This window comes from Bacillus rossius, chromosome 15 (genome assembly GCF_032445375.1).
Source record: "Bacillus rossius redtenbacheri isolate Brsri chromosome 15, Brsri_v3, whole genome shotgun sequence".
In the NCBI taxonomy this organism is placed as follows: Eukaryota; Metazoa; Arthropoda; class Insecta; order Phasmatodea; family Bacillidae; genus Bacillus; species Bacillus rossius.
Window position 1 is genome coordinate 46,039,758 of NC_086342.1, and position 7,887 is coordinate 46,047,644.

The window sequence follows — 7,887 nt, forward strand, 5'->3', positions numbered from 1 at the left end:
GATTGCAAAGTGAAATCAACGGGTTGAAGCGGTGGCTACGTGTCCCTGAGTAAGATTCAGCATACAGTCACGGAATTATGGTTGCAACAAATTATGTAGAAAAGTAAACGTATAGCGGAAACCCTGTGATTAGGGCGGTTTGCAGTCTAGCCTGCGACAAAAACTAAAGTCTCGAAAAGTTATGCAATCACGTCAGTGAGCGACGTACGCGTAAAGTCTCAATGCGTGGCAAGATAGTCACTTAAAACACACGTTACCAATTAAACTAAAACACGAAGAAAGTTACAATATGAAAGTTATTCAGTCTTTCACAAGATTCTCGACGATAACAATTAATTGGCTACTGAAGCCGAAAACTGCGTGCCAATATTACGCTGTCCTTCAACTGGACATGGCCTTACGTATTAAGTTAAAGATCCCTGTAGGGAATAATTATTAAGTTAGGAATCGCACGAAGTATCGTGCGATTGAAGTGGGGTCGGCGCCGAGCTGATTGAAAGGTTTGTAGAAACTTACACTATTGCTGAAATGTTGAAGAGAAACTAGAAGTGCTGGCCCGACGTTCGCGGAGCGTCCGACCCCTGAGAGCCCCCGACGAAGACTGAGCGCGAGACCGCCCGGCGGCCTCGCGCCTAAACGCGTGGAACGCGGAAAAACCGACCCGACCAGTTTTGGACTTAGAAACAAATTATACAACATATGCTTATAAGACAATTAGACATAATTTCCCTTACATGAACCCTTCTTTTAAATTGTTATTAATTTGGTTGTTCTAATTAACAAAATAATCAAGTGTTTAGTTAGGCGCATTGCCACACCCGGCCGGGCGCTGTCGTCGTCGCGGCGTTCGTTGCGGTGCACTTTCTTACACTTTGTGAAGATCACGCTCGGGCGTGTTCGTCGCACTTCGGAGCCAGTGTTGCTGTGGCATAACGACCTTTGCGGACCAGAGGGAGCACCGGCGGTTGGCGTCAACTGAAACCAACAGTAATTTATTGGTTCAGTGCATATTAAGTCCATGGAAATGAACAATAAGTTACATTATCTTTATTTACCAAGACCGACACATACCCTCTCTATCACGATTCTGTAAATACACAACATACCGTACGGCCGCCTTTTTATTCTCCTAATATCCACACTAAAGCTTATGATTCGGCTATCTACGTACTAGTTAAAAGAGAAAAATGTTTTTCAGGTACCAGAAAATACGTATTCCATCACTGTTGTGGTGGTATCGCCATTTCTCAATGGTGTTTAGAAAAACATACCAATACTCTTTGGTATACATACTAGACATCTGCGAATTGTGATTTTTCAGTTCTAATTGAATTTCCAAAAAATTTAAGAGTTTTGAATCTGAGAATTTTTATTAAAATAACACAGATCATAAAATTTTTTTAAAATACCACCTTTGAAAAAATTATCACACAATTCACAGTTTAAATCAAGAAACCCGTACCAAAGAACGTGATTTGTAAATACAGTACAACCTTGTTATAACATTCTCCAAGGGACAAACTTAAAAAAATGTTATAAGCAGGAAAATGTTATAAGCAGGAAAATGTTATAAGCAGGAAATAATAAAATTACATCTTCACTTTGTATAAATTACACGTGGATTGATTAAGGTAAACCAACAAAAAGTACAGGAGTAATACACTAAGTACAGCAATGGAGTGGAATATTGGTTAATATTATTTATAGATAATACCTAATAATATGCTAAAGAAAATTTTTTTTGTACGATACAGTTCAGAGTCGAAACAGAAATATTCAACTCTTTTTGCAATCGCAACACACATTTTGTTGGGGTTCCTGTCCACTTGGTTAATAAACGGAAATTTTTCAGCTACAGAATATGATTTTCGCTTATATTTATCGGCCATCATAGCCGTACAATAACCTGAATAAAATTTCAATACGGCGTATTTTAATTAAATACGACAGTGACTACAATAAGTAAAAAAAAAATTACAGTAAAGGTTAACCACGAACAAAAGCCGTGAATATATCCATAGAACATTTAACCATCTCAAGGTGTTAAACCTTTAAAACAAAAACCAGCAACATAGAATACAGTAGCACTGTTTCCGACCATGTATCAGTGCACAAAATGTGCATCATAAGTGTAACGCACGGTCTAAGAAGGGGAGGTCTGGACACTCGCCAGATAAAAGTGACAACTTACTGTCTCCATAGTTCGTTCGACGTCCGCTATTCAACTCTAGCGCTAGGTGTCTTGCGGTGGAAATATATCACTAGACGTTATTATGAATTTGTCAATTCTCGTGAAAAACAAACAAGAGGTAAATAATATACGATACAACGATAGTTTAAAATCATCGCCGGAGTACGCACAGTAACGTGATAATCGGCCATAGGGCCACGTTTCCGCAAACTAATATGTTAATATCTATAAAACTTAAAAAAAATACACTCGTTTAAAACGGTAATTTTATGCAAATTACTGGAAATATCACAATGCCGTTTTGCAGAATAATCAGGAATCATGTAAGGAAGTAAAAATAAGTTTTTTTACTTTTTTTTATTTCCATGGTGGCCCTCTACTCCATAATTACAAACGTAGAGAGTTACGACAGTATTTGATGCACTGCAATGAATTTTAATATAATTACACTATATTTTAACATTTAAAATTAAAGGCTGAATCAAATTACATAACTTGGCTGATTTACGTATTTGAATAACAATACCAAATCTGCATTTACAATACATTATTTGCTACACAAATAAGTGGCATCGTCAATGTTTTGTGTCTCATGTCAAGGGTTGACGCTTCAGCTTGGGTGCATAGTAGGGACATATTTTTTTTTAAATTTACATTGCATTACAATATCCAAATAAAAAATATATACGTTTTTATAAGTTGTCGAAAACAAACAAGACGCACATTCACAGCAAGCAAAAATAATGGCTTCGACCACATGAATGCACAGGTATTGTAATGTAAATTACAAACGGCGATTACTCCTAAACGAGTTGGAATTCCGTATCTGCGCCTTTTGAAATAACAAAGGAAAGTTTAGAGCACTGAATAACATTTTTTTGGGATTTTTATTATTTTTTTTAAGGAAGAGACCGCACTCGTTTTGCAAATTTTATATTTTAATAAAAAATGGTGTATTGTCAAACTACTTACAAACAGGTATCATCAGGGTTGTGCTGGCCATTAATAAAATTCGACATCATACATTCCATTTTTAAAAAAGTCGGGCCTATACAAAAATAAGTAATCTTTAGACTACATTCATACAAATTATAAAATTTAACTTACTATTCCAATGACGTTTACGATCTGATCTTTGTGTCCTTTTTTTTTTTGTGAGAATGTTGTCTTCCACAAAATGTTTTTCGCATACATAATGGGATCTTTTAAGTACAAACTTGTCTCATTGAATTGCTTTCTGCCACAATTGCCTAACATTGTCATCATTGGGAACTCGGAATATTGCAACTTTCTCGTCCGACTTTGCCTGATAATTTGTTTTGCACCCAGGTGCAACACAATGGTTAGACATTTTCACAATTAAAATTATATACGCTTATTCTCTTTACTAACAATCAATGCTCCTTGCTCACAATGAAGTTCCCGGCTTCCCGCAAATGCCAATGTGGAAACTGTACTTCGTAACCTAATTTACCTAATTTATGAAATAATTCCCAAACTTATAAAAAAATAAACACATCCAATTTAATACTGTATCGATATCTGGAGATGAATGCATTTTTAACATTTAAATGAACATTTTAATGATTATTATGTTGAGTTGTTCATAACAACAAAGCTTAAAATACCACCGCAGAACAACCAGCGCTACAGGTCAGATGGTGGAGCGGAGAGGAACTACGGAGACATTAGGTGTGCCACTTTTGCATGCTGGCCTGGTTGGGGAGTGTCCAGACCATGGAGGTAAGACTCCATGGTCCAGACCTCCCCTTCTTAGACCGTGGTGTAACGGGAAGCCTACATTTCACAAAGGGTTGAGGACCAACCCGAACATGCCCGAAGACTTCACCTTCGGCCAACTTCGTGACTTTGTTTTTATTTTCATAACAGCACGACCATGTTGGTGGATATCAAAAACACTTATTAATAATAATTGTGAGGTTAAGTGTTTAATTCATAGAAAGAAAGTGCATATTTAGTAATAATCTTAAGATTATTATTCACTGTTATATTACAAGTATTCGTTATGTTCAGGATCTTTCAACGCACTAAATTAAAACAGCAAGCATCATGTACCTCGGGATCAAGTGAAAAACTTGGCTATGAGATACTGAACTTTAACTAACTTTCAGATTTGCGTGTAAATTAAGAGATATGTATCATCATTTAGTTCATATTTTCTCTCTACAGGTTTTAAAGTTTAGCCTAGGTTGACGTAATTTTTTTCGTATCACGTGTCCAAATTGATTCCTTGGTTTTGTGGTACAAGATGCTTGCTGTTTTAATTTGTTACGTCGAAAGAGTATGGACATAACAAATACTAGAACATCACAAGACAAACAAATTATCTCAGGTGTTGTGAAATAATTTATTTTGTAACTGTTTTACATTCATATATAAATTGTAATAACACAAGTTAGTATGCCCATGTTCTTTCAATGTACCAAATCAAAACATCAAGCAAAATGTACCACAGGAACAATGTATACAAGATCATGCCTTCTGGATCAAGGGATGAATTTGAATATGTTATATGGAACTTTTACCAATTTCACTTTCAGGACAAGTATGTATCACAATATCATTATCACATTAATGATGACATTAACATGGCACATTTATGTCATTACCATTTCTACATTATTATGTGACTAGCATAATTATATGGGGGTTTTAGTTTGGGAGTATTCTAATGCTTGTTTTGCACAAAATATGTTTGTGTATTAAACTAGCTTTCTGGTAATGTATTTTATGCTATGGCCATGCTTATTCTAGATTTAGAACATACCTACTACAGTATATATTTTACCTGTGGTATCATATTCTATACTTAAGAACAAGCCCTACCTGTACTAGTATAATAGAACACCATACTGAAGATATATTACATTTCATTATTATTTCTCAAGATATATATCTGATATAACAGAAGCATATGAATGTCCTCCGTCCAAAAGTTTTTTTCCCAGTGTTTGTACTTTAAGAACGTACAGGTATGTGTGAATGCACAGGTATTATAATGTAAGCTTTAAACTTTGATTACTTGCTAACCTGTAGAAATTTAAAGTCTGTTTTCAGGATAAATTCAGGGCTATGACTAGTGTCAAAAAAAGTTTTTGTCTAATTTTTTTTTAGTTTGTGGAAAAGCCACAACGTAAGATTATTAACCACCTCTCTCCTAACAGCAAATAAAATGCACAGAGTAATTGTATTGTTTTGCGGCTTTTAAATGAATAAAGAAAAAATTCTGAAAAACTTTTTCTCACATCCTGACATGTATCGAAATATTTCCCAAGAGAATGTTGAGGTACTTTAAGTTGTTTATCGTTTTTAAAACTGCACAAGATTTTATTAAGTTTGTTTTAATCAAGAAAAGTAAGAAGAGTAAAAATTATAACTTTTTTTTTTACTTCCTGATATGTTTTTCAGTCATTACCCAAGAGAGCAATACTTGCAGCAAGAAACACATAACTCCATATGTGACAAAATCTGATTATGAGGCCCTTGTTTTTATTGAAGCAAGCTTTTTGCAAGCACAGCAGGGACTCGCACATGGCGGCACTTGCGATATCGCAATCATGAATGTTAAAACTATAAAACTATTGGTAGACTGCTTGATGTAACACAGTGCTGTCTTACAAAATGATTCCAAAGCATTTCAGGAAGCAAAAGGTATTTTGTAATTTTTATTTTCTTGTTTGCAAAAAATCTGATAAACTGTAAAATTACAATGAACACAAAACACTACTACAGTAAACTCCCGGTATACCGCGCCCCGATAGATCGCGGAATCGGGTATATCGCGGGTCAAACCATGTCCCCCAATCAGAAATGAATAATAATAATAACAATTACACAGTAGAACCTCGTTGATTCGTGATGGTCGGGACCGAGATAATCACGGATTACAGAATTTCACGGACTAGCGATTAAAGCCCGGAAGGGCTTGTCAAGCTTCTCAGATACCGGCGTGCAGCTGGGTTAAGGCCAAGGTCATGTGACGTAACATCTACCGAGGCTTACTGCGCCTTGGCAGCAGATGGATAAAAAATGGTAAACTCTCCATTATTCGTGTTAATTGGGACCCGCCGATGCCCGGCTAATTAAAATCCTGTAAAAAAAAAAAGTAATAAACCCGGATAATCCGTTCACGGTAAAGACCGTCTTCGAATTAGTCTCGGCTTAAAAAAATACGGCACTGCCTAGCCATTAGTTCACGGTCATTTACAACAGCCGAAGAGAGAAAGATAAGATCGTGCTGAACTTGCACACATAAATTTTGGGTAGCCCCCCCCCCTCCCCCTCCCTCTCAATCATCCCACTTCGTCCAGCCGAATGCCAGCCAGAAACGTCACTCGCTACTCGCCAGGCGCCTGCCGTGCGTTGGCGGGTGGAAACAAACAAAGGGAGACGGGAAGCAGAAGTCAAGACATCCCCCTCAAGTTTAAAGAGTGACAAATGTGACAGCTGAAAGGGGGACGACACAAAGGGTCGGTACAAACAGCGTTGCAGAGTTTGGCGGCCCATGCGAAGGCTTGCAGTGTTCGCCGGCCGCCGGCCCGCGTGACGTTAATTTTAAGCGCTGACAATTTTTACTTCTCTTTTTTTTCCTGCACTTTTAAATCGTCCCGGATTATCCGATTCCCGAATTAGCGCGTCACGGATTAACGAGTTTCTACTGTAACAATAATGGAATAAATGATTGACAGCCGATTAGGATAATTTTGCGTTGTAACTCACAAACTAAGCATCGGGCAGAAAAAAACCTAGGCGTAGAAAATGTCCGCAGTGAAATTCTAAACAAGATATCTCCGTACATTATTCCTCTATCTTGTAGTGTTTTCAAATTATGATCCAATACAGACCAGTGTTATTTTCTGAAACATTAGTTCTTAACATTTTTTTTAACCCACAAATAAAGCATCGGACAGGGGACCCGATAAAGCCTACCGTCCAGCGACATTATCCAGCGTGACTCGGCTAGGGATTGATTTTGGATAGGTTTGGTTGACGGCAAGCGCTGGGAGGGGAGAGGCGAGCCGAGAATATGCGACCAAGACACCCGGGTAGAGCGGTAGACGGGAGGAGTGGAATATAAGCGCCAGTGATGAGAGGGGCGATTAAGCCGAAAGGGGGGAAGTCTGGTGACCTTGAGTAGTTCACTCATTTCCGTCTGCACACTTCTCGTGGTCACGTGTGTTGACAAGCGGAGACATATAAATGTTTTGTTACAACTTGAACCTACAGACGTAATATTATTCGTTGTATTATACACGTTCATCTTTTTACTTTGGTATAATGTTTTAACATTAAATAATAAAGTAAATCAGCTAGCGTAATTTTAATCTTTGCCGAGGAATTCCCAGTGGTCCAATACTTACGTGAACCATACTGTACCACGTTTGCCGTGAGGTAGTAAACAAGCCCCGGAAATGTTTATGTGTAGCGGCCTCCCGACCTTTAACCAGAGGCTGGGGAATATATAACACTTGCCGAGCCGAGCCACATACACTCAACAACTCGACACAGCGTTTGATGGAATAAGTAAAGACAACGTTTAACAGACTTTTTAATACGGCGCCACTGATTGCGCTAAAATTATTTTGGCGCAATTTTTGTATCCCACATGTGACCATTTATAATTTACTGTAAGCATGGATAACAAAGTTTAACCACTTTACACGATAGACGATTCT

General features: G+C 37.5%; 1 protein-coding gene across 3 annotated transcripts in view; it reads left to right on the forward strand.

Annotated features, from left to right (window-relative positions):
* The window catches only part of LOC134539576 (piggyBac transposable element-derived protein 3-like), a 62,799-nt gene that overhangs the window by 36,479 nt on the left and 18,433 nt on the right, over positions 1 to 7,887 (forward strand). The window contains exon 1 of one of the 3 annotated variants that reach the window (XM_063381728.1): positions 3,976 to 4,054. The exons of 1 other annotated variant lie outside the window; for it this stretch is intronic. The gene's annotated coding sequence lies outside the window, so the exon portion shown is untranslated. Of the gene's footprint in view, positions 1 to 3,975; positions 4,127 to 7,887 lie in introns of those variants that run through there. One more of the 3 variants, XM_063381726.1, reaches the window with a different exon arrangement.